This window comes from Hirundo rustica, chromosome 2, assembly GCF_015227805.2.
Source record: "Hirundo rustica isolate bHirRus1 chromosome 2, bHirRus1.pri.v3, whole genome shotgun sequence".
Lineage (NCBI taxonomy): Eukaryota > Metazoa > Chordata > Aves > Passeriformes > Hirundinidae > Hirundo > Hirundo rustica.
In genome coordinates, this window is record NC_053451.1 from 10,434,411 (window position 1) to 10,459,657 (window position 25,247).

At 37.1% G+C, this 25,247-nt stretch overlaps 1 long non-coding RNA gene across 1 annotated transcript; it reads left to right on the plus strand.

Moving 5' to 3' along the window:
• The first annotated feature begins 457 nt into the window (after window positions 1–457).
• Window positions 458–16,188, plus strand: LOC120749419 (uncharacterized). The gene is made up of 3 exons (XR_005699652.1): window positions 458–534; window positions 1,180–1,332; window positions 16,067–16,188. It is a non-coding gene; the product is annotated as an uncharacterized LOC120749419 (long non-coding RNA).
• Window positions 16,189–25,247: the final 9,059 nt, after the last annotated feature.

The window sequence follows — 25,247 nt, forward strand, 5'->3', positions numbered from 1 at the left end:
ATATTGTTTTAGAGATGATTGCTGCATTGTAAAATTAATCTGTCTTTTTGCTGACTAGGTAACATGAAGGTATCACTTAGGGTACTACAGCCCATTGAAAAGGTAGTTATTTGATCAGACAAATTGGAATTGCAAAGAGGCTGACAGAAATGAGATAATAAGATAGATTTTTTTTTTTAATTTTCTTTTGCATGTAATAGCTAAGGTAAGTTAGAAATTTTTCAAATGTAACAAAGTCTTTTAAGTGGCAAAATAAGTTGTTTAATAATTCCAAGAAACAGCAAGATGGAATTTTCACTTATGTTATCCAAGAAGATTTGTAGTGTCTGGTGTATCTATAGTGAGGTCAGAGCAGGTGCACTGAGAAGGGAGACAGCTGATATCTAAGCAGAAAATGAATAAATAAATAATGAAGAAAAGCTTTTCACTGGGGTAATTCCCTGAATTTTCTTAAGGCAGAGTTCCTGGCCTGGCTGAAAGAGAATCATGCAGGTGAATGGGTCAGTGTGCGTCTGCTCCTGCCAGCATGAGCAGGTATGTGCACCAGCCTCAAGTGTGTAGGAACACAGCCCCCAGAGGGATGCTCCCACAGTACCGAGGTGAATCTGGGTATTGCCTTTGAGTCCCTGTGGTTGTATTTACAGCAGTGTGAGTTCAAACATTGACCCTCCTGCTCCCGTATTGTAGGTTCGACCAAAACGAACTCTAAGGATTTCTGTTTAGGTCACTGATCTGCTAAAAATGTTACGGAATGTGTCTTCTTACCTTTACAATATATTGAAGTTATTTACCTACACCATTGTTTTAAGGACGAGCTTTCTCTCCTTACCATTAATTTTGGTCCCAAGTCATTATTCCCTCCCCATCTAAATTCTGACTGGAATTTCATTCCTGGCTAGTATGTATCACAGCTGAGTTTGGTGGGGATCAGTGTAATTTGTAAAGCTGGAGTAGCTCAAAGGGTGGAGACAAAGAGCTACATCTCTATATAACAGCTTCAATGCTGTTGAAAGATTATACCCAATGAGATAAGTGCTGGTTATGGAGTGTAGTCTCCCAGGAAAAAAATCCGTTATATGAAACAATCATTCCCAATAGTATTTTAAATCTTTCCCCCGAATGTTCCCCTCTATAGAGAGACAATTAATATTCTAAATGTATTTGTCTCCTCTAAATAAGGTTTGATGTTCCATGGTCTGCTGATCCCCTTGTCTAGGAAGTACAACACTCTGAGATATGGCAGCTTTCCCAGGATTATTGCTGAGAAGCATGAGGGAAAACTAAGATACTGTAGCACATACGGATCCTTGATGAATCTGCTTTGGTGGCAAGGTACACAAATAAATGTTTTTTTCTTTGCCTTGGCTTCATTATTTTTCAACATAGCAATTTGGCACTGAAGGCTGAGAAACAGTAATATTTAGGGTTGTTTGTTTGTTTCTCTTTTTATAAATTAAATGTGTAAACCAGTGACAAAACTATTTTCTCTCTGTTTTCTGTGGTAATTTCAGAAAGTAATTGTTGTTTGTATTTTGCAACAACTTCAGATTAATAGCAAATATGCATCATAAATTTGCATTGAAACCATTGTTAGATAAATAATAATTACTTGGCAAAGAGCTTGCTGAAAATGCAAAGTCAATTAACTTCTACACTTAGCAGTAATTTATAAAGGTTCGGTTGGTGGGTTTTAATGGTATTTGTGTCTTTTCAAGCAGCTATAGCATAAAGCTAACACTAAGTACTTAGAGAACACTTAACTCTTATCATTATTTTCATGTCTTTTAAATGGTAAATATCAGCAATTTGATGACATCCAGTAAGTGGAACTACTGCCAACAAAATGCCCTACTTCTTTTGATCTGCTTTTAAATGTATTAAGAGATGCACTTGCTGTTTTAGTAAGCACTGGGCCAGATCCTACTGACCCTGAAAGTAATTTTTTCAGTTAGCAGGACAATGTTTGTCATGGCCTGAGAATGAGATACTGCCAATTGTTACTAAGAGAATTACCAAGATATACACAATTTATGTGGGTGGTGGTTGTTTTTTGTTTGTTTGTTTGTTTGGTTGGTTGGTTGGTTGGTTTGGTTTGGTTTTGGTTTTGGTTTTTGTTTTTTGGGTTTTTTTTTTTTTTTTTTTTTTTTTTTTTCTTTCTTTCTTTCTTCTTTCTTTCTTTCTCTCAGTATTATATTCAGGTCAAGTTGATATGTTATTAATTCATAGCACTTTTATAGCAAATGTGGTGCCACTATCCCTCATAACTAGGTGTGTCTCACTAAGTCCTAGTTGTTTGGGAAGTATTTTGCTTTCTGGGTTTATATGTCCATTTTGTGAGGTCTCCACAGTGAGTAGAAAAAGCAGAAGAAACAAGAACACAAGCTGGGGAAGAAGCATCTAGGTTTTGAAATCAATCTCTTGCAGCACTATGCTATTCAACTCTTAAAAACTTACTCATTTTTCTTATAAGTATTCAAGGTCTTTTTGTCTGTATTATTTTCAATGAAAGTTCTTTTCCAAATCTGATAGGCAGGAAGTCTCAGAGCCCATTTCTAAATTAAATCTAAATTTATTCATGTTCAGCTTATGTATATTTGTTCTTGTGCCAAAGTACTCCTTTAGCTCAAATGGGTTTTTTCTCTCCCTTGTGTTCATTTCCTTGTTGTGTTCTAAAGACAGCAATCCTATTCCTCCTCATCCTTCACTTTTCTAATCTAATGAAACAAGTACTTTTGTTCATTTTTCATGAAGGAAAAAAAAAATCTTCTCTGGATCATCCTTTTCTGTACCTTTTAATCTTCAAATTCACTGATCCATTTATGTGTTCACTTTATTGGTGACAGAGCGTTTTTTTTTTTGTGGTTCTTCAGCGTAATGGGGAGAAAGTTCTTATATGCTCTCCATTATTCCCTGCCTGTTCTGTCTTCAGGTGGAAGTTTGCCTTTACTTTCCCTTTATAAACTAGTAACCACAATTGAAATCTAGAATGATTTCATCTGAAAAGCTCTCTAAATCATGTTAAAGGCTGTAGAAAAACACCCACTGATTTTTGCTGTTTTAGAAACATTATCTCATTATGTTACTAAACAATTATGGGTATCTACAGGCACAAGTAGAGGCATTTATCCTCCCCTTGATGCATATGTAGGACTGCAATAAGCCCATTAGACTTGGTGAGATTTATGGGTGTTTATAATGGAAATAACAGGCCGCGGTGGGTGGCAAAGGGAGAGAAAGAGTCTGAACTCTAGATTGGAAGCCAACAGCTTGAGCTCTAATTAACGCTGAGTGAATATTTTGAAAAAAATAATGCGTTCAAAAAATGCTGTGCTTTTGCCTGTTTTGTACATTATCTTCCACATTGTCCTTAACATCAAAAATCTATTTTCAGTTTACCTCAGTTTGGAAGAACCCTTTTTTTTTAATAAGAAGAAAGCATTGCCAGCATTTCTCTGCCAGTATTTCTGCCAGTATTTCTCAAGGCAGCATTTCTGTGCCTTGCCTGATGTAAGGTCTTCTTTCTAGACTGGAACATGATCTTGCTAAAAAAAAAAGGGTAAACTGAGCTTTTATAGTAAAGTAGATGTAGAGAAGAAAAGAAGCTGGAGAATTGAGACCTAAAAGGACATAAGAGCATTTCTGAACTTTCATCTTTTCATCTTTAGATAAAAAATTAAATTTTGGCCATGTAGCATGCAAGAGCACTACATTTAATCATACTTGTCTTTTTTCCACAGGTGGTTTGAAAGATATTGATTTGGTGCTTGTCTGTCAGCCTTTGCTTTCACTCGTGTCACATTTTTGACAAGTAATTAATTGTGTGCATGAATGTAACACTATTTTTGTAAATTCTCATCTGATCCTTTCTTGGCTGATGTGATTGCCTGTAGAGACCTGAATGCATTGTCATATACATCCTACATACAATTTTATGTGTTTGCTGGGAGTTTTAACCAAACATTCACATTTTTCCATTTTTTGTAATCAGTATTTGTGGGTGTGGTGCAGTACTGTTTGCAAATATTATACTAATATAACTCTAACCTTCTTTTCCATTTTGGAAGGTTGTTGATTTAATTCCTTTGCCAGAAATTTCAATTATATTTTGTGTATATTAAATAAATTGATCTGTATTTTGTCTGTTTTGTCCCTATTATGCAATTACTTCTATTTTATTGTCAACAACTGTGCATTTTTCTCTGTTGCACTGCCAGGGCAATGGCTGAATAGTTGCAGAACTGTTCCCCAAGCTCGCTGTCCTCCTTACCTTCTTGTATGTCACATTATTTCCTCTACAACATCTGCCAGTTATACTTAACAGAAAAGGGCCTCTTCCTAAATTCCATCTTGTGTGCTTGTGACCTCTTGGCCATGTTTGCAAAGACTACAGACCCTTTTACAGCTCTCTCAGCCTACATTGCAGAGAGGGAGCACATCTGCTTTCTCCCACACACGGTTTGCTTCTCTGTTTCCAGCAGCTGACTTCAATATTATGTCTTTAATGAAAAATATCTTGCTAATATTTTCCTTAATAATTTTCGAGCTTGCATACTACCTAGCAACAAATAAAAATAAAAGAATAATTTACTTTATTTCCATATTTCCTTTCACTTACAGTGGTCTTTTAGACCTTACTACCATTTGCTATCCCTTCCTGTCAAGGCAGGAAAGTGTAACTGGGACCATTATTTTCCATTTTACTCCAATTCTGCCATTTTAACCTTCCGAAAATGTTAAATAATAGGAAAATAAAATTTCTTCCACCAGAATAAATTAACAAGCATATATGTAGGTACTCCTCAGAGATGTGAAGTTATAATATGAGATATCTCTTTATAGCGAGATATATACAGCTCAGAACTATATCTCCTCAGTTGTTTTACATTCCATCAGGTTCCTTGTGGATTTAAACTGGTCATGTTTTTTAACACCTTGTTACAATTATGGATCTCATCCTACCAAAGCCATTGAATATTATATTAATGTCATCTAGAATAATCTGCAGAACTATAAATATCAATGAAGCCTGACATACGTGTTTCTTCTACAATAAACCAGGGACCTCAGGGTGGAGTATGTGTTGGACTAACATTTTAAGTTTGATTCTGGTCAAAGGGAAAATGTATTCCCTATTTTGTTACTGTCAAAAAGTGTATGATTTCATCAATAACCATAAATGTGCTTAAGCAACTTATGGAAAAATTGCACCTTAACAAGGCACTTTATGAAGCCTATGAGAACACCACTTCCAACTGACCCATGGTTTGATCTCCTATAGTAAAAACTGTTCTCAGGAATTTATGTTCTTTAACTTGTCCCTTAGTGCACATGCCTTCCCTATCTGGTGAGGAAATTATGGGGTTTGTAAAATAAATTTAAAAATCCTCAGAATTGTATCAAATATTTGCTGATTACAATCTGATCTGTGTGATCACCTGCATCACACAGGTTTGTTCCTAACCTGAAGTACAGATGATACATCTATAATATTAGAGTTCTAACGTTATCTACAATCTAGAGCTTTGCATCATCATATTTTGTTTTTGAAAGAGCAGTCAGTAGGTATCACAGTGGAAAAAGCAACCAGGCCTTGCAGTGGTGCTGATAACAACTGAAGAGAAAGTGAGTTTGATTACAAAGCTCTGGATTCAATTAATCTCCTAGACATTCCACACCCTCCAGGACACTGACATCCGTTAACTGGTAAGCCACCTCTGCTCGAGGTAGGTCCAGAGCTGTAATCACTGGCAAAGCTACCACCCAGCTACTTGGTAAAACCTCTTTAGGGCTTGCCTGTGCTTTGATTTAGCTCAGTGATGGTCATCCCTCAAAAAATATTTTTCCAGCGTTTCATTTGAGACCTGCCAATTGTGAGAGAAGTCTTCCAACACCACAGACCACAGTGCTGGTTCCCATTCTGAACAGGTTTGTCTGATTATCTGATGCAGTCAGTCAACCACCAGGAAACAAAACCTCATCTTTCCACTTACCTTTGAATTTTTTGTGTAGCTCGTTCTAAATTTAAATAAGAAGGAAATAAGCCTTGAACTTGGATGAGGTCAGATATGACACAATTTTTACTCAGCAGCACATTTATCAAAAAGAAGCTCATTTTTATGTCTGAATGTCTAATTAGTTGGGTGCTAACTATTTGCCCTCTGAAGATTTAGATGGCATTTTAGAAACCTCTCTGCTCTGCAAAACCTATGCCATGGTAGACAGCTTTACATTCATAAAAGGAACATAAGTTAGTAGTCTAATTAAAAGAAATTATGAATGCTCTAAGTTATAGGAAGTCCCCAGGGTGCTTCATGCACAGTAGTATTCTTACTGTATTAAGGAGTTCATAAGTTTCTCCAAATCAGAGATTCCCATTTAGGGATTGTACTACAGAGGAAGTCACTTCTCTGAAAAAAATGGCATGCAGGTCTAAGAATATAGAACTCTCCTTGTCAGTTATTAACTCCGTTAAATGCAGAAGGTACGCTGGAAATCACTTAAAAAAGGCAAATATTATAATTCTATATTTTGTATTTTATTCTAAATCTGTACAAAGCAAAGCAATACAGAGTCCCTAGGCAGGTGCAAAGGAGAGCAGCTTTATTGCAAAACCCAGGTCTTTTTAAGCAGTTAGCCCATTATCAGCTACACAGTTTTAAGGCACAACCAACCACCATACACCACAATGTGGAAGTGTGGCAGTCACACAGCACGTCTCTCATGCCTCTCTACCCCTATTCCAGCTGAGTCACCTTCTCATAGTTCTTTTCTACTTACCCCAAGTAGCAGGTCTGAGTCATGATTTTACAGGCGTAACAAGGCCCTTATTTTATAAGGCTTTAACTATATGCAACATCAATCTGCTAATTCGTTATTTGATTTTGAATTTTACCAGACTGAATTTGTCTTATTTTCCATCTAAATATTTTTTGGTAGTAGGAATGGATCTGGGTTAATCTGGCAAATACTCACATCCCACTCCATGGTATATGACGGACATAAAACAAATGTGTAAAATTAATGAAACTGTGCCTTTTATTCATCACAGTGTCGATGATTGACAAGCTCTGCAGCTTTTCTCCTCACTAAACAGCAAAAGATGCATTTGGAGAAGCAAAATATGAAAGCCAAGCCTTAAGTCAGTTAGAGGATCATGAGAAAGTGCAAAATTTGTTGCAGAAATCTTGTGGCAGGAGCAGACCAGCAGGAGAGAACTGGTTTCCATAGTAGAGATGTCCACCTATCTCATAGTTTACTGCATTTCTGACCTCTTCAGTCTTGTACTGTGTTCTCCCCAGAGATCCCAGTAGTGCCAAAAGCTTTTAAGGTTAATCATGAAGTGGACCAGGCACAGCTGGGTGATGGACCGTAGTCTCTGACCAGAAACAGAGAAGACAATCTGGCATGTCAGCAACTTGAAATGACACAGTTGAACCTTCAAGACCTTATTTAGTAGAGTGAAATCAACCAGCACCCAAAAGCATTCAGGTTTTAACATCCTGCCGACATCTTTCCTTCTGATAAGACTTTTTTTCTCTACTGCTTGTGCTTTGCCCTTTTATTGACTGGTTCAGAGAACCACAGAACAGTATCACAAATTATTTAAATGGAAAAAGACTTCTTAAGATCATCAAGACCACCTATTAGCAGAGGACTAACAAGACAATCACTAAATCATGTCCTTCAGTGCCACATCTACCTGTCTTTAAATGCCTCAAGGAATGACATCTCTACCTCTTCCCTGGACAGCCTGTTACGATCCTTGACAAACCTTTTGGTAGAGCAATTTTTTCCTAATAGTCAACCTAAACCTTCTGTGGTGCAACTTGAGGCCTTTTTTCCTATCACCCGTTACTTTGGTGAAGAGACCAATACCTACCTTTCTCACCTTAATTTTGTCTCTAACATTGACATTCTTTCACCAGTGAATAGAAAAATATCTTCTATTTAAGGTGGAAAATAGGAACATGCACATCCGTGAATATAAATGATTTTTTTTTTTAAATTCTTAGAAAAGGATCTTACTTTAACCTTTTTTTCCTACTTCAGAATACGTTATAGAATCATATTATAACTGAACCTCTGATTGAAAGTCAATATCTCATAAAACCAAGGGACATAAGGTAATAATTAAAGTAGTTCAGCACGAAATTGTTGCTGAACTTTTAAACTTTTACAAGGAGAAAAGCTATAATGTACAAAGTCTGAGAAAAGGAGGGTGCAATAGAATTACTGGAAATGTTAAGGGTACAATTAAAAATTAGTTGACCCAAGGAAAGATGACAGACATAATTAAGCACAAATTATTTTTGGTGTGCATACTGTTAAGTATGGAGTAGGATGGGCTTGAAAAGAATTAATTAATGATAAAGAATATGTTTCACCTCCCATAGCAAAATTTTGTAGTAGTTTCTGACTGCCCTCTGTCTGACTCCAATTTAACTGTATGTCACTTCCCTTTGACCTACAAATAGAGCAAGAGGAATCACTCTAGTTTTAATGTGCTAGAAATCTCTCACTTTTGTACTGCATGAATTTTCCAATGTAGCTACAATCCATAAAGGCCATTGGCATAAAGTGCAAGAAGATGTGAACGCAAATCAGGGCCTGCAAATTATCTCTAATACAGAAATGTTCCATTGTAAATTAATATTAGCTTATCTTTACACTACATTGTAAGAGAGAGAAAAGAAATTGAGGGAAAGAAAGATAGGAAGGGATGTGACTACAGCATTTTGGCCAGAGGCTTGTAAGTGTCACTGATCGCATTTTAATGTTGAGATTTTTATGCATTCAGAATATTAAAATTTCTATTACATTTTCAATTAAAATCTCACATAGAATACATGTTATAGTAATAGCATGCTCTCCAAAGAAATTGGAGTATGCACATTTTGAGGAAATGGAAATGTTCTAAATTTATAAACTGAGAGGTTTGCTTAGAGAATTAGCTATAGAACATCTTTTACAAACATCGCGGGACGTTGCAGACTCTCATTACATTTTCTGTTCTAAATTCCTTTTCTTGAATAATCTCTGTCTCCAGGGCAATTATTCATTACCATTTAGAAAGAAAAGGTTCAACATCAAGTAAACAACCAGCCTCTTCAGAGAGGGAGCAGGGCACACAGAACAATAGCTATATCTGATCTAGAAAGATTAGGTTTTGGCAAAACAAAACAAAACACAAAAAAAACCCCACAAACAAACAAACTTGTAAAAAAGTCCACCTCTGATGAAATCTCAGCAAACTTCTCACGAGTCCTAATGGAGTATTGAGTATTGTAAGTAGGACACTAAAGGGTTTCAGTTATGCTACATTTTCTGCTCAGGGCTTTTGACAACTAGATTACTTAACTGACAAATGAACTGACAAATTTTTGGGATGAAGTTTGACATGAACTACGTTTCTTTAAATAGTAAGAGGGTCCAGTTACAGAACTGTTATCCTGTTAACCTCCTCAGTCTTTCCTTTAAGCACTTCCTTAATGAATATTGACAGTTCGTTGTATCCAGCAGAGTTAGACATGGAAAGCATTTATCCTAAATGGAAAAATTCATTCCATGCATCTAAGCACCATTCTTTCTATAACAGAACAAGCCCAAAACTACCTTAACTTTTTTTATTACTCTCATCAGCTCTGCAGTTTGACACAAACCATTCAGTTCCTGCCATGTGGCTTGTCTCTCTCTCAGAGCCACAGCTCCATTTTTGGTCCGGCTAGCTCGAGAGACAAACCACAGTTAGGAGGATTTTTCCTCAGGGTCCCCAAACCTAGGAGTGGCCAAGAACCTTTCCCTTAGCAGAGAGAGAGAGACCTCGTCAATGGCAAAGGAAGGTCTGCACTTGAACCGAGGGTGAAACCAGGGCTTTATTCAGTCTTTCTTCCGTGGTCCTGCCCCAGCCTGGGTCAGGAGCCAAAAGGATTCTCTACCTATTACGTCTGTTTATATCCAGGGAAGGGGCTAAACACGGGGACAAACCACTACCCAATCACGGATAAGGTGGGAGTGGAATAGAGTTGGATTACATTCCAGGAAGGAAACAATGTGGGAGATGAGCAGGGACAAACGGGATGTTACATTTTCCAGGGGAACATGGGAGTACAGAAGAAACCATTACAAAACCCAATGTAAAAATGAAATGCAATATGAAACCAAATAATACACAGCAACACTGCCAGGCTGGCAACTTGACTTGCCACCACTATCACCTCTGTTTTGGGAAGTGCTGCCCAGCAACTTGGTTCCATAGCTGGGACTTGTAAAATCCTCCTACTCTCTGTAAATATGCAACAGCCTTTGAACACTGAACTGTTTTCTCAGCGTACTGAGAGGGTAAAAGGGAGAAAGCAGAGAAATACTTGGGTTGGGAGGCTACCATCAGGGAGCAGTGGGAGTGGGATACTCTCCAGGGTGACCTAATGTAAGTTGAGCTGTGCCCTGTGCCCTGTAGGCAGAGCCCTGTGTGGGACTGGGGTGATGACAGTAACAGGCATCAAAAACCCAGATATAGGGAGGGTTTGCTGCCATACAGAAGCCCAGTATTTCTGGAGGCTCTACTTGTCCAGCAGTAGCTGCCTAGGTCTGCCAGCCCCTTACCTAGCAGCTTTCCTGGGGCTGGAGTTCAGACACGGTGAGGAATGGGCACTTGGCCATGGGGCCCCTGGGGAGCCCAGTCCTGGCAAGGACAGCCCAGACTCCCCTGGGACCCAGCACAGCCCAATGCCTGCCCCCAGCAGTGGCATATATCATAGAATCACAGAGTATGCTGCGTTGGAAGGGATCCAATGCATCATCGAGTCTGACTCCTGGCCCTGCACAGAACAGCCCAACAATCCTGCATATGTTTGAGAGCGTTGTCCAAACTTTTCCTGAGCTCTGTCAGGCCTGGGGCTGTGACCACTACCCTGGGTCATTTGCTTCAGTGCCCAAACACCCTTTGGGTGAAAAATTTTTGCTTGATATCCAAACCAAACCTCTCCCAGTGTCACCGAAATACATAATTATAGAATAAGCTGAGTTGGAAGGGACCCACAAGAGTCATCAAGTCCAACCCCTGGAGACCTGTCATGACAGTATCTGTCTCTCCAGTTCCCCTCTATGGGAGTTTTCTTTGTAGACATTTCCAGCACTGAGCTTTTGTGTCTTCAATTAGGGGAGAATATCACTAATGTGAGAGAGAAAGGGTTCTGCAAATGCACTGGATGTTGACGCAGTGTAATGATTTGCCTTCCTGGAAAGTAAAAGGCAAAACCAAAAAGCTTCAATTCCAGGAAGTCTGGCCTTTTGCAATGTTAAAACTCAATTTATTGTGTTAGCAAGTTTTAAAAATAATATTTTAACTTTCAGTAGTGGAGGAAAAGGATACTTCTGGTACTGTGAGAATCAGAAATGAAAAAAAAAAACCCTCAGAAATTCAGGTGAGGGTTCTGTGTAGAGAAAAAGAGAGTAAGTTAATCAACTTGTGAAAGAGACAGGATATGAGGGAGAACCTATTTATAGAATTTCTGCTAATACAAGTGCATAAGCTTTTAAGAAGAAATCAATGTAATTTGTTAATTTCTGTTAATTATGTTATTCTGTAGAGATACCTTAGGACACAGTAGATATCAGGAAAAGGTTTCAAATCAGTTTGTGTGACAAAGAGGTTTTATTAGCTCTTGCTACATTTGTCACACTTATTCTTTAAAGAATTTGAAATGTAGTTTGGATTAAGAGTACAGGCAAGTGCATGCTTTGTCTGAGGCTACAGTTCTCTCTAACAAGGAGCTAAGTTTATAAAGGCAATTATGCATATTTCATGAGGTTGTTTATTATAACCTGATTTTTAAGAGTGAATGGAGACTGTAGGGCTTAACTTGACTAGAACCTAGTTATAGCTGCAAACTATGGAATTAGTAGGAAATTATTCTGAATTTAATTACATATATTGTATGTTTTGAAAAAAAATGTAGAAATCACTAGACTGCAATATGTATCTTTACAGTTCATTAATCTCTAAACTGCAAAAACCAGAATAGTTTAATGAAAAGGGATCACAGCCAAGCCTGACGCCTCTGACTGGTAACACTCACCTCCAGTTACATGTATCATAGCAATGTACTCACATAAACTTACGTATTCATAATGAATCACTACGTCTGAGATGAGCAAGAAAATCAAAGGCATCCCAGATTATAATAACACATATAAGTGGATAATAGGTTGCAGGAAAAATTTAAAATATTAAAATATATTTGGTGGGTGCTATTTTTTCAAAGAGGAAAAAAAAATTCCCAGAGTTGAAACAATTCTTTCAAGTAGAGATCAGCCTAAAAGAAGTGCAGTTCTATTCAGTGGCAGTAACTCATGGGGTCTGTGTATTTAAAACCTACTGCTGGAGGAATCTGTGGAAACTTGCTGACAAGTTAATGTGACTGTTCCTAGACTGAGAGCTGGACTGAAAAATCCCTTTGGACTATCCAACAAGAGACAGCAGAGGAGAAACAGACAAACACAGCCCAGAGGAAAAAAACAGAGAAAACTTAGACTTGTGTTTAGGTTCCATACCACCAAATTTGTCTTTCTACTTCTTTGTGTCTGTTTCTGCAGTTAATTAGTGCAGCTGTGACAAAGGGCTTGAATTAAACCTTGAAAAGACTACTCACTTGTGTCTTTGCTCTCACTCTCTTTAGCAGCAGAATAGGCTAGATAGTTAACAGCCAGAACAGGCTGTATTCAGAGTTAGAGCTGAGGCCAGATTTGCTATCTGTGAAAAATAGGCCCTAAAATGGACATGAAATCCATCAAAAATCCAAATGAATTCACTAAAACCAACAGAATATTAGTAACCTCTAAATCTTTCTTTGTATTTCTATTCAAGCTGCCACTTTGTCAGCTGAGCCCCTTCTTCTACTGACACTTCATCTACTCCTACTTCTGCATAAAATAACAACATGAGATATGTTAAATTCTTTAAAACTCTCTGGAGTGTAAATAGCAAGTTTGTGTTGTACCTTTATTTTCTTCAGGCCTGCTATCTTTACAAGTCAATTGACTCTTCCACAAAAAACAAATAAAGAAGCACTGTCCTCAATCATTTCTTGAGACTGTATCCGGAGTTTGTTAAGGGAGTGGTTCTTCAGGTAGCAAAAAACCTGAGTGGTATCCTGGTGTGCCATTCATTTCCTCTGGTACAGGCACATTGTTAAGGAAATACTTTATTGAGTATAAAAATGAAAATTGAAGAAAACTCAACATCTATTCCATTATCTAACTATCACGAGGAAACAAACTTATCAGCTTCTTTTTTTTTTTTTTTTTTTTTAAACAACAGATGAAAGCAATTTTCTAATGTGATGTGAAAAACTGGGTCTGACGTAGCACTCTATTGGATTTTTCTTATTTATAGCATTAAAGTCTTTGCATTTCTTAATGCTTATATTTCAACTTTTTAAATCTACTTATCTTTGAACAATGGAATTATACAAGCAATTAGGTAAATTCAGATATAATGAAAGTGAATACAGCTCAGTCATAATGAATAGATCTCTCACTTTGCATTTGATTGCAGTTTGTTTCAGACTGTAAATAAGTTAATTCTGTTTATGTTTCTCTCTCTGAGAGCAACAATATTGAGTCAGATTTTCAAGACAGCTCAAATCTCAGTTTCTCTGTGGCCAGATAAAGTTCTTTAGAAATTAGGCCAAAGTATTATGTGGAAATCTGACAGTCACTCTTAAACCATGGCTGTATTAATCTTTGCAGTATATTGTACTAACAGCCTGGATTTTTTTTTTTTTTTTTTTTTTGAACATAACTCTTAATTTTTATCATCTTCTCCAGGTATCTTCTCCAGGTCAATACTTCTGAGATATTGTTTTAAACTGCCTATGCAAAGTGATGTGTGTAAGGCATCTGTAATATAATTTTTTTTCTCGTAATACTAAGTTTCACCAGCTTAGTATAGAATAAAACTGCAATAGAGGGATCTTAGAAGTCAGATGGAAAATGATATGTTGACCTGTTCTTTGTTTCTGAAATAACAGAGTCAGGACATATATGCAATATGCCTTAAGCTCTCCTCCAGAGATAACTTTGAGGTTACCTGTTACTATGTTTCTCAGGCTATTTAGCCAGTTGTCTATTTGAAATAGACCCTAAATTGCTTATCATTCACCAACAGATGGTTTTGCACCTGCACTGAAAGGTGTATTGATCTAAACCACTGGATGGTACAAAGAAGCCAATATATGAGACTGATTCTACCTTTGCTTTCTGTGATTTATGGAAGATATGCCATTTGTCTGACAAATCCGAGTGCTTTTTACTCCTAAAGTACTATGCTCATAAATAAAGTACAGCTATTTGCTTTTATTTTCATATGTAGTCAAGAGATACATGAATTTGCCTCATGAGTGGAAATGTCAGTGTCCCTGTGCTTCAAGACAATTTTGCTGGAAGGGAGGAGGAAGAGGTGGATAGTAGAATGTTAATGTATCTCTAAATTATCCCTGCTTACTTTGTTTACTGATTTATACTACCTTCTTTTTTTCTTATTATTTATTTAGCTGATTTAGTTGTACTTGTCATCATAGGAGTTGTCCTCAGTTCTGTGTTCATTATTCCACATTCTCCTGTTGTCATAGGAGGTAGTTTGCATTGCATTCTGATGGCCTGCTATGACATACTTAAAGGCAGCAATACCTTGCATAGCTTGGTAACTTCTGAGTACTTCCACAGTATTAATTATATTATCCTAACTTTTTTAATCCCTGAAACGAAGGCATTTAGTTTCTCATTTAAGTAGTGGAGAACTGAGGCATGACTTATTTAAGAAACCTGTCCAAATCTGACATAAATCCTTATAGGGGTCTAGGGATTTGTAATGAGATTGTCTTTCACCTCACTGATCCCATTGGCTGGTCCAGGCTATGTTTGCTGTCTTCCATCAGATTAATTTTCTTATCTTTCCTCTGGTCTTTTTAAATTTCTTTTGTCTGAGTTTCAACATTTCTTTCAAAAGATTGAAAGTATTATTTTTAGAAGAGATTGAAGATATGTATTTAAATTTAAAATATCTTGCAATGCTCTGATAATAAAATTGGAGTGCTGGGCTTATACTGTTCATTTTCTGTTTTTTATTTAAATGAAAGTGAGATTGAAAGTATCAGAAAGAGATAACCATATAGCTATGTTTGCTTTTTTGAAGTTGTTTTAAGGCGTGGAAAGCATCTGATTCAGCTAAAGAGTTTTCTATTTTGCATTAGGTTTTTTGCTTTTGTTTTGGTGTTTGTTTTTTTTGGGGGTTTCTTTTATATTATTATTTTATCTATTACCCTTAGGAAGACATCCATTTTCTTTTCTGAGAAGAGTGTATATTTGATAAAGTTCTGTCTCTTGGTGACCATTTTGCATTTCAGAAAAATCTTTCTATTTTGTAAATTCTTATGAGAGTCAATTTAGTCCAGACAGCCTTTTTTTATTCTTCCTTTTGCATATTGAAGCTGGGTTTATGAAAAAATTCAAGCTATCCTACTTTGTTCACCCATTCGTATTTGGGTATAATAGAGAAATTATCACTTTGACTATACTTGAGTCAGAATTCTTATTCAATTCAAAGTCACAGTATGAAGGAAGGGGGTTAAACTATTGTTTGACTTGTTTGTTGGCCTTTTCAGACTGTGGTGCTCTGGGTTTTTCTGTGCTCCACACTGTGGGCTTTCATTAGCTTTTTAATTTCCTGATGCTGAAGTTGTGAATAATTTTCTGTTATTGGTGGTGCCTGGAACAGAATATTTGTGATTTTGGACAGTTTACTCTCAGTGTGAACACAGTGGATAGTTCCACCTCAGCCAGTTATTTCAAGAAGGAATCAGAGAATATCAGATCTTTGCTCCTCTGTTCATCTTCCTGGTTGCCTTCTCACAAATGGTACCAAGTCACAGGAATACTTTCTATATTCCTCTCAGCGTTTGGATTATGGAGTGCTTCTGAGATGCAATTGTTAGGATAATAGGCAGCTAGCCCATGTGCTAAAAGTAGGAAAGGAAACAATGATGGACTTTTGCCCTGTGTTTTCCAGCCTGTGCATCTTCTGGCATCTTCTGTGGGAGTGACGCTCTTTGTTAATGCAGAGGATTTCCAGGAGCAATGTTCTGGAGAAATAGATTCTGCAAGAGTGACCCGGGGTCCTGTTATATCAAGCATCACATTTTTACATATAGAACACCTTAAAATTATGGATGAGTTTTAAGGGCTAAAACTTTGTTTAAAGCAGAGTGATAAAAAAGTAGAAAGATAACTTACTAAATTAATTGATATTAAAATTTAATAAGAAAACAAGTGTTTATCTTGGTTTGTGTGCTTTAGCAGCAGTAAATTGCTCTCACTGATGATCTCTATAATGAAACATTACAACATATTTCCATCTTGGAGACCTTTATTTTCCAAACACTAATCTTTCCCAGCTTACTTGTGAGGTTGTTTATACCTCCCTCTCAATAACTCATGGACTTTATTACTTCTTTGAAGATGCAAATGTTGTTTCTGGAGTTCAGGTGTTCCATGTATCTTTGCAGACCTAAACCCACAGGTTATGAAACTGAAGGAGTCCAGTGACAAGTGTTTTTGTTATAGTGAAAAAACAAAGACTGTTGTATCTGAGGGTTGCAAACTGATTTAATTGACTGATGTTACAGTATCTCTGGAGCAAATGTCCTCTTGGTTATACAAATTTTGGCACACAAAATGTGTTAATTGCTTTCTCGCTATGCAAACACTACATAATAGTAACAAAGAAACTGTGCACTGTCAGCCGAATATTGCTCAGATGATTACAATTCAGTAGAACTCACTTACATGATAGTGCAGCTGTATGTCATCTGAGTCCTTAAAGGAAATGATGAATAGTTTTTTGGTTTTGTTTTGTTTTGGTTTTTTTTTTTTTTAATCTTCATATTAACATATACCTTTATCCTAGAAAATTTAGCGATTTGTCACAAGAAAGGGTTATTTTACCCTGTGGTTAAGGGACAAGTTAAAAGGCGGTTATTCAGGGGAAAATTAGGGTAAAATTGAGGCATTACTTTTTTGCCATTGATTTTTCTTAGTTTAGCTTCAGCTGAAACAGTTCATACTTGTCTTGGGGTGCAAAATCAAGTAGAACATGGTAGGAACTTCTGCAGCTCCAAACACTGACTTTGCTTCTCCACCTCTTGTTCTATGCATTCTTTGTTTCAGAAATCTAATTTCTTACAGTGCTATGAAGTTTAAGAATCCTGATTTTAGGAGCCATTAATTGCAAGGTTTATTCCTTCTGTTTTGGTTCTTTTTTGGTTTGGTTTTGGCTTTTCTGGGGGTTAATTTTCTTAATTGTATTAAGGGTAGCAGTTTCAAGACCAGGACCCCATACTCTTCCTTTTTAAATTCAAAAGTTTTATTTTAATTCCAAAAACAAAGATTGAACTTCTGGTTTATATTGTGACTTCTATGACTTTACAACAAGAACATTGTACTCCAGTAGCAGGCAGTGAAATATCTCTAAGAAAAAGAGTATCTATTTAGAGACCAATGATGTAGGTGCCCGAAATACGTAGTCTAGACTTTTTGCCTCAGTTTGAATTTCCTTTTTGTTTAGGACTTCTTAACTGATCCCCAAATATGTGAGTTTAAGATGCCGTAGCTCAGCTATCACAGGGAAAAGCTGCTCATTTTACATAATTAAAGCAAACCAGGACCAAAGTGGTTTTATTGATTTACTAATGACGTGCAATTAGCTGGCAAACAGTGAGCTATGCCTTTAGGATCAATATGAGTTACAGAATGAATAAACTTTCCATCCTGGCTGTTTAAAAGATGTTAATAAATACGCAAATTTCAAAGGGTTCCTTGTCTCTCACATGCAGGTGCGCACACACATATACACGTACACAGATGCGCACACAACTAGGGGCATCTCCACTCCGTTTTTTGGAACTGTAGTATAAATAGGTGTGGGGGTGAATCCTCCCTTTCCCAGTCCTGGGCAGCACTATGATCTCAGAAATGCCATTAGGCCTCGACCCTGATAAACAGCACCTGGGGTCAGCTTCTCTTGAGCTTATCAGAAACACTGCCTGCCTACAGCAATTTAGGCTAACAAGCTCCTGGATTTTAACCAAAAGCCTTGGAAACTTAGTTTCCTTTCCTGAGTAACAACACAAGTGGAATGACATTTTTATCCATCATTCAGAGAAACTTTCCAACCTGCATTGCAGGCAGGATGGAAAATTATTATGGTTACAGCCATGTGACCCTGTAAGCAGAGGTCCTAAGTGGGACTCTGAGCTCTCCTGGGACACAGTGGCTGATATCCCCACACTCCCCAAGGCTCAATCCTTTGCCCACTGAGAGGGTGCAAAGCCATCCAACACGACTCTTTCACTTAGCCTAAGGGGAATTTTTCACAGGAGTACACCTTGTATGTGCTCTTTAGGTCTGTGTGTGTGCAAGTGGGAATGTGCTACAAAAAATGTGCTGTGTTGCTCTCTGAGATTCTTAAAAGCATCATATTCATAAGAAGGTCAGGCCTATAAATGAGTTACTCTTGTGGTTACAGAAAATTCCATAGAATCTATTGTTATTTAATTTAAGCTATCGATTCAGTGCTGTTAAGCTTTAGTGCTGTTAAACTTTTAGACCTAAACTGTTGGTTAAAATCCTAGGCTATGTCTGGCAGGGGAGAGTGGGTTTCCACCTTGTGACTGAATGGTGATGATCCTTATTTCTTTTTATCCTTACTCTTTCCTATACTTACCCTTTACTCACCCTCCCCCTGACTGCAGCCTCCACATAGATAATTTTTTGTGGTAATTTTGGGTTTAAGTTGGCTGATTTTATATTTTAGTGTGATATTTCTCTCTGTGCTTTAACTATCTGGTTGGACCTTACCAGATCCAACCTGCTTATATTAAACCTGCTTTTGATGATTACTGTGCTAGTGATTCTTGGAGTGACTTCAAAATGCGCATTCAATAAGACCTGCTATTGTGTAAGTCACTGAAAAAGAACCCCAAGATTCTTCACACGCATACCTGAGGAGGAGGTCCTTTGCTTTTATCAACTTGATGTCCAGCAGCCACATGCCAGTTGAAGTTGTAATCAGCCAATAATTACAATTTCAATTACAAAGCAAAGAACACGTCTAATTTTAGGTCTCTAAAGAGAACAGAAAACACCAAACAGGCAAACAAAGAAAAACAAACCAAAAGGCTACATGAACTACTGGCACTACTGTCAGTAAGGCACCAAATTGTGTGGATGACTGGAGTAAATTTTGAGAAACTAGCATAGGTGCTGTGTGATTTTTCAGCCTATCAGGAACTATAGGCAGTGATTTGCAAGATTTGATTATAATATCAATGTAACAAAATTAAAATCAGTACTGAAGAGAAAAATAACTTCCTCTGAGATGAACTCAGGTTTAGGAGCTATGGTTTTAGACTTATTGTTAGTTGCAAAATACTGAAAGGATCTACAAAAAAGATATTTTTCACAATTAGTTACTTTGCCCTATAGAACACAGAGATTCTGAAATTTTCACTCCTTCACTGCAGTTTAAAAAATACTACAACCCAGAATTTTAAGAAACCTTAGTAAATAAGAGCTTGCTTATTTTTTAGAGGACTGTAAAAACTATTGTCAACTGCTATTTCATAAATATTAGCATTTTTAAATTAATTCTTGCCACTGTCTGAACTAATTCAATACTAATCCTTTTCTTTTGTCTTCCACATTCTCTCCCTTATCTGTGTGGATGTCAGATGTTGCATTGGTTTGTTAACGTTTAATCAGTTGCTTATGGGCTTATTTTCTATTGTTTTGCTTTTTTGAAAGAGAAGTAAAAGAATTTTTTATCTCTGGGGTTTTTGTTTGTTTGTTTGTTTGGTGGTTTGGTGGTTTTGGTTTTTTATTATTATTACAGCTGGGTTTTTATGTGGCACAGAACTCTGTAATAACATCTGTGCATATCAGACTACCATATGGATGGGAGGGAAATGGCTTAATTTAGTGCATATGCATGAAGTAAATGAAGACTTGACTATTGCTGGGCTACAAATCACAAGCGCTACAGAGAATCAGAGGCTGGGGAGGGGTTACAGGAAACCAAAGGACAAAGATTATCTCAGCAGCATTATACTGTTTCTGCTAGAGGTTTCCAGCATTTATCCAAAGCAGTGAATCAGCAAGCACGTGTCTAGTCAAAAAATCATTAAAGGTTAAATATTGACCAATATGAAATGAAATGCCATTGACTGAAAATACAGCTGAGGGTTCCAGGCTTCCATTAATTCCAGTGAGACAGAGGATCAGCTTCAGAGATTCAGCTAAAGGCATCATGAGTCCCAAAGTAGTTTCACTGATAACATATAGCCAGAAGTCTAAATCTTCTCTGGCTTCTTTTTTTAAACTGCCTTTGACTATTACTGCTTTTTAAGTCCTCCTGTCTGTTACCATAATAGGTCAGCTTTATCTCTAATATTTCTGACATAAGGATTTTATCTGAATACACAGTGACTTTTGCCCAGAGCTGGCTTGGAGAGGCAGATATGTACAAGGTTGGAAGGAAGAACTCAACCAGCACTGAGTTTCAGCTAATTTCACTTGCTGAAATGATACAGGTGTTAAAAGCATCTTTGTTCATGGTTGTAACATAGTTGGTGCAGGGATAGATACACCGCTGAAGAAGATAATTACTCACAGAGCTGATGCCATTTGATGGGCAAATATTGTGCCACTGCTGGTTGTTGAGAAAAATAAGTCAAAGTCTAATCTGCTTTCTCAAATAAACAGGTTAGAGAGTGATTGTGATCAGCCTGGTTCTTGATTAGGCCTGGGTTGAGAGGAGAAGCTCATTTTTGTAGCTCACCCTACATCTCAAAATACTTACCAAAAGTGGCTTCCTGAGAAAGAAGAGACTATGGTTGTGCCAGACAGCTACACTTTTCTAAAATGATGGAAAACACCGTATTTCCAAGGTCTGCCCATCTTACTAGAACCAAGCCTATCTATTGTTTCTTTATCTTCCTTCTTCTGTTTTCAGTGGGACCATTTCTGTGTCATTATACTTTCAGAGGGGACCTGAATAGGGGCTATGCTTTGGGTGAGTTACTAGTTGTTAAGGGTTTCATTTAAACCTATAGAAACAGATAGTCATATTTAACAAATCTGGGATGAATTATAGGTACATGTTCTCAGATTGTGATTGTATGATATGTAATGCTTAGTGGAGAAAAAGCGTATAAAATTCTTGGATGAGGGATGAAGACCTTCAACTTTGTTCTTCCAAAATTGTACCACACGGCTAGAACAAAGTCAGATACATATTTTACTCTCATTTTAATTTAATTTTGAATTGTTTCTTTCACATTGGAAAATGTATTTTAGGTTGAGTATTCTACATAAAAAAAAATTAAAGCCGATGTCAGCCTTTCAGCAAAAACAAATGTAAGGCTGCCTCTTTATCTGGAGTGAGTATAAAAAGGACTAGGTCCCACTTCTAGGGAATGTTGATAACAGAAATAATACTTATTTTCTGGGATATTAGGGATTCTTCTTAACCTGCCTGTTCACCAAATTAAGTATTTTATGACAGCTGTGTGACACAAAACACCATGTAATACACTGTGGAGTTCAATTTCTAAAAGAACCTTACAAAACTGTAAGTAAACTTACAATTCAGGCTCTGTGCTTGTGTAACTACATTATCTTCCCTCTCCTGAGAGATATTTGTGGGAGCCTATTACTTTGTTCTACTCCTGTAAAGTGTGGAGGTACAATCCTTTTGTACCTACTCCTGGAAACACAAAAATAAGTTAGTGTGCGTGCACTGTATTATTGGAAGATTTTAGGTCTGCTAAATCCTAAATTCTTGAGTCCATGTTGAGTTTTGGAACGTTAACTGTAGGTAGTGCTGAATGGAAAATACCCTCTTGAGTAAGTCTTTGGTGTGCATGGGAAAATCAAGCCCTCAAAAAAACTGTGACTGAAAACCTCTCAGGAGGAGAGTCTGGAATATTAAAAAAAAACCCACAACAACAACAACAACAACAACAACAACAACAACAGCAACAACAACAACAAAACCAAAATATAATTACTGAAAACAAGTGTTGTATTATGCAATGTGAAAATTATCTATAATGAAATAAAAAATACTAAATATTTTAAGGTGTGTATGCTAAAACAAGGGGTTTTCCTTTGAACCGACTTTCATGTTGTTTTCTAGAATCAACATGAAGTTTCTAAGTTTACATATGTCTTACTAATTATAGAGAGAAATTCTGAAGAGATTTTTACTCATGTTTACCCTCTTATATTTTGACACATGGTCTGAAATTTATTTTAAACGCAAACCCTAACTATAATATCATTTTAATGTCAGAAAAAAGCAATGATTTTGGATTGATTTTGGAAATGCTAGCCAAGAGAATCTAACTGCTGAATAATCTTTAAGCTTCCCTTTTAACCAGATAAAACTTAGTGACATCATGTGAGATGTGAATGACAGTAGAAAAAGCAAACAACTGGTCTTAATGAGTCACGATGCTTTGGTCATACAAATCTAGTCTATTACCTCACAGCAAATGGACTTCGTTACTTCTCCAGTATCTTCCAAGTTTTTAAGGCTTCACACTTCAAAGCCCAAAACCTTGTTTCACAACTGGATTACACAAACATCCCAGAGAGTAGACATGGGGAATGGGAAGTGCTGAGAAAATGTGGTATTAAATATTCACACTGCTTCATTCTTGCATTTACTTTACCCTGTCTAACCTAGTTTAAAAAGATTTGTGTCTAAATGTGCTGGCACCATTTCTTATTAAAAAAAAAAAACAAACTCTCCAAAGTGGTAAAAAAAAAAAATAAAAATAAAAAAAAAATTGAAGTTTCTTTCAGAGATTAGTAGTTTTAGAGGGATTAAAACAAAAAAGCAAAAATTCACTGAAAATTCAATTGAAAATAGTGAATAATGAGGTTTGATTTATAAAGCCTTCACTCAAACTCTCCTAAAAGCCATTTTGTTTAAGTACAAACAGTACAAATCTGCAGGGGTAGTTTCTGTAGGGTCTGTGGGCACAACCCATTTCACTACGACTATGACTAGGAACGTTTAGGGACAACTATATTTACCTAAATTATTTTCCTGATAGTCTGACCAGATTTATGGTAGAAAACTGGTGTAGATTTGAACACTTGAAGCCAGAGTCAATGTTTGAAGAAGACTTACATTCAGAGTGCTCAAGTAATCCTTGCATCTGTACAATCAAAGATTTGCAACGCCAAAGATGCTGGATTCAGACAAATTTGCTGACAACAAAGTGTGGTTCAGGCAGTGTTTTGAAAATTTAAAGCTGTATATTTCCAGAGTGCTTTCTCCATGACTATGTGGGGGGATTACAGTGTGCAACATATGTATTATGGCAATATATTTAGTACTTAAACATTCATATGAACATGAACTTTCAAAAAATGCATGCATAAAACACAATAGTGAATGTGGACTGTGGGTCTGGTCCACACATGACTAGTCTTTACCTTACTTGTTGCACACCTGTATTTTCTTGAAAAAAATGCCAGAACTGTTTTGTGCACTTCTTTCACAGTCTTTATGGGAGAAGGCAGAAATGAGAGAAGCTGGAACAAGGTGATCATTAAGGTCTTTTCTAGCCCTAACTATTCTATGAGTTTCTCTCAAAAATTCGATTATTAGAGGGTTTAAAAGAAATTAAAAAAAAAAAAAGAAGAAAACTCAATGGATAATAATCATTCGTAGACCTCAACTTCACAGAAAACAAAGAAGAATTTAGATGTGTCACTTTGGTTAATCCAGAGAGCATAATAATTTTGACGATTTCACTAGTTGCAAAATAAATTTATTTTTAATAAATCTGTTGCTGTGGGTTAATCCTAGTAGATGGCTAAGTACCACACAGCTACTCTTTCCCTCCTCCTCCTCCTGCCCAGTGGGATGGGGGCAGAGGAAAGGAAGAGGAAAAGCAAGAAAACCTGTGGATAAAGGTAAAATGGATTAGTAATTGAAGGACAAATAGAAGAGAGAACAAAAATAATTTTAAATGATGCAAATATAATTACTGCCACCTCCCATAAATAGTTTCTGAGAAAAAGATGGCTAACCTGCCTAAATCCCTTTATTTTCTCCTCCTATCACTGATCATGATGTTTTATCTCTTCAGTAAATTCAAGTAATCTTCCTGGTTGCATCCCCTTCCAGCCTCTTGTGCACCCCTGGCTGTATTCACTGGAGGTGTGCAATGAGAAACAGGAGGGACTTGGTGCTGTACAAACACATCTCTGCTACAACTTTAGTGTGTGATCAGCACTGTTTGGCCACAAATCCAAAACACAGCATCACACCACCTGCTCTGAAGAAAATTAACTGTATCTCAGCCAGACACAGTGCAACTGCTATTCAAAGGAAATAGTGGCTGTAATCTGCATATTGTAGTATTGTGGCAAGAATTATTTCAGACTGACCTTTTTCCAGACACTTCACTAATTCAGTCTTGAAAACAGATGTAGTTCAGAAGAGTAGCTCTGTTGGGAATCATGCATTTAAGATTTCTAACAGATTCATATATATATATGTTTATATAGAGACTCATACATGCTAGATAGACATGTTCATATTCATGGCAATGAAAGAATACTTTATACACTGCCTTTTTTTTATTATTATTTTTTTAACCTTAGTTAATATTTTAGGGTTTTGGCTCATGGTCAGCCTGTCACCCATCAAGACTCCTATGTCCTTCTCAGCAGAGCTGGTCTTCAGCAGGTCAGTCCCAGCCTATGGTGGTACTTGAGGTTATTCCACCCTGAGTGCAGGACCCTACACATCTTGTTCAACCTTTTTAGGTTTTTCTCTGCCCAAGTGAGTATTGTGTTCTGATCCTGAAGGACCTACTAGCAACTGGAGGCTGCAGCATGTAGGCATTCCCAAGGTCACTGGTAGCACTGTGTGCCACAGCTCTGTGGGGGGAGCTACCAGTCCTGGTCTGGATTCCTCCAAGCACAGCCCTCTGAAACAAGATCCATAATTTAAGGGAAATTGTCAGCTCTGTGGCTACCAGATTTGCCAAACTGGGTCTGAAGACCCCGCTGTACCAGAGCGTGCTCCCCTACCAAATGCTGTCAGGATTTTGTCCTTGTCTAAGTGCGCCTTAGGGAGAGTGCAGCGTATGTTGTTGATGCTATCCCCGTCA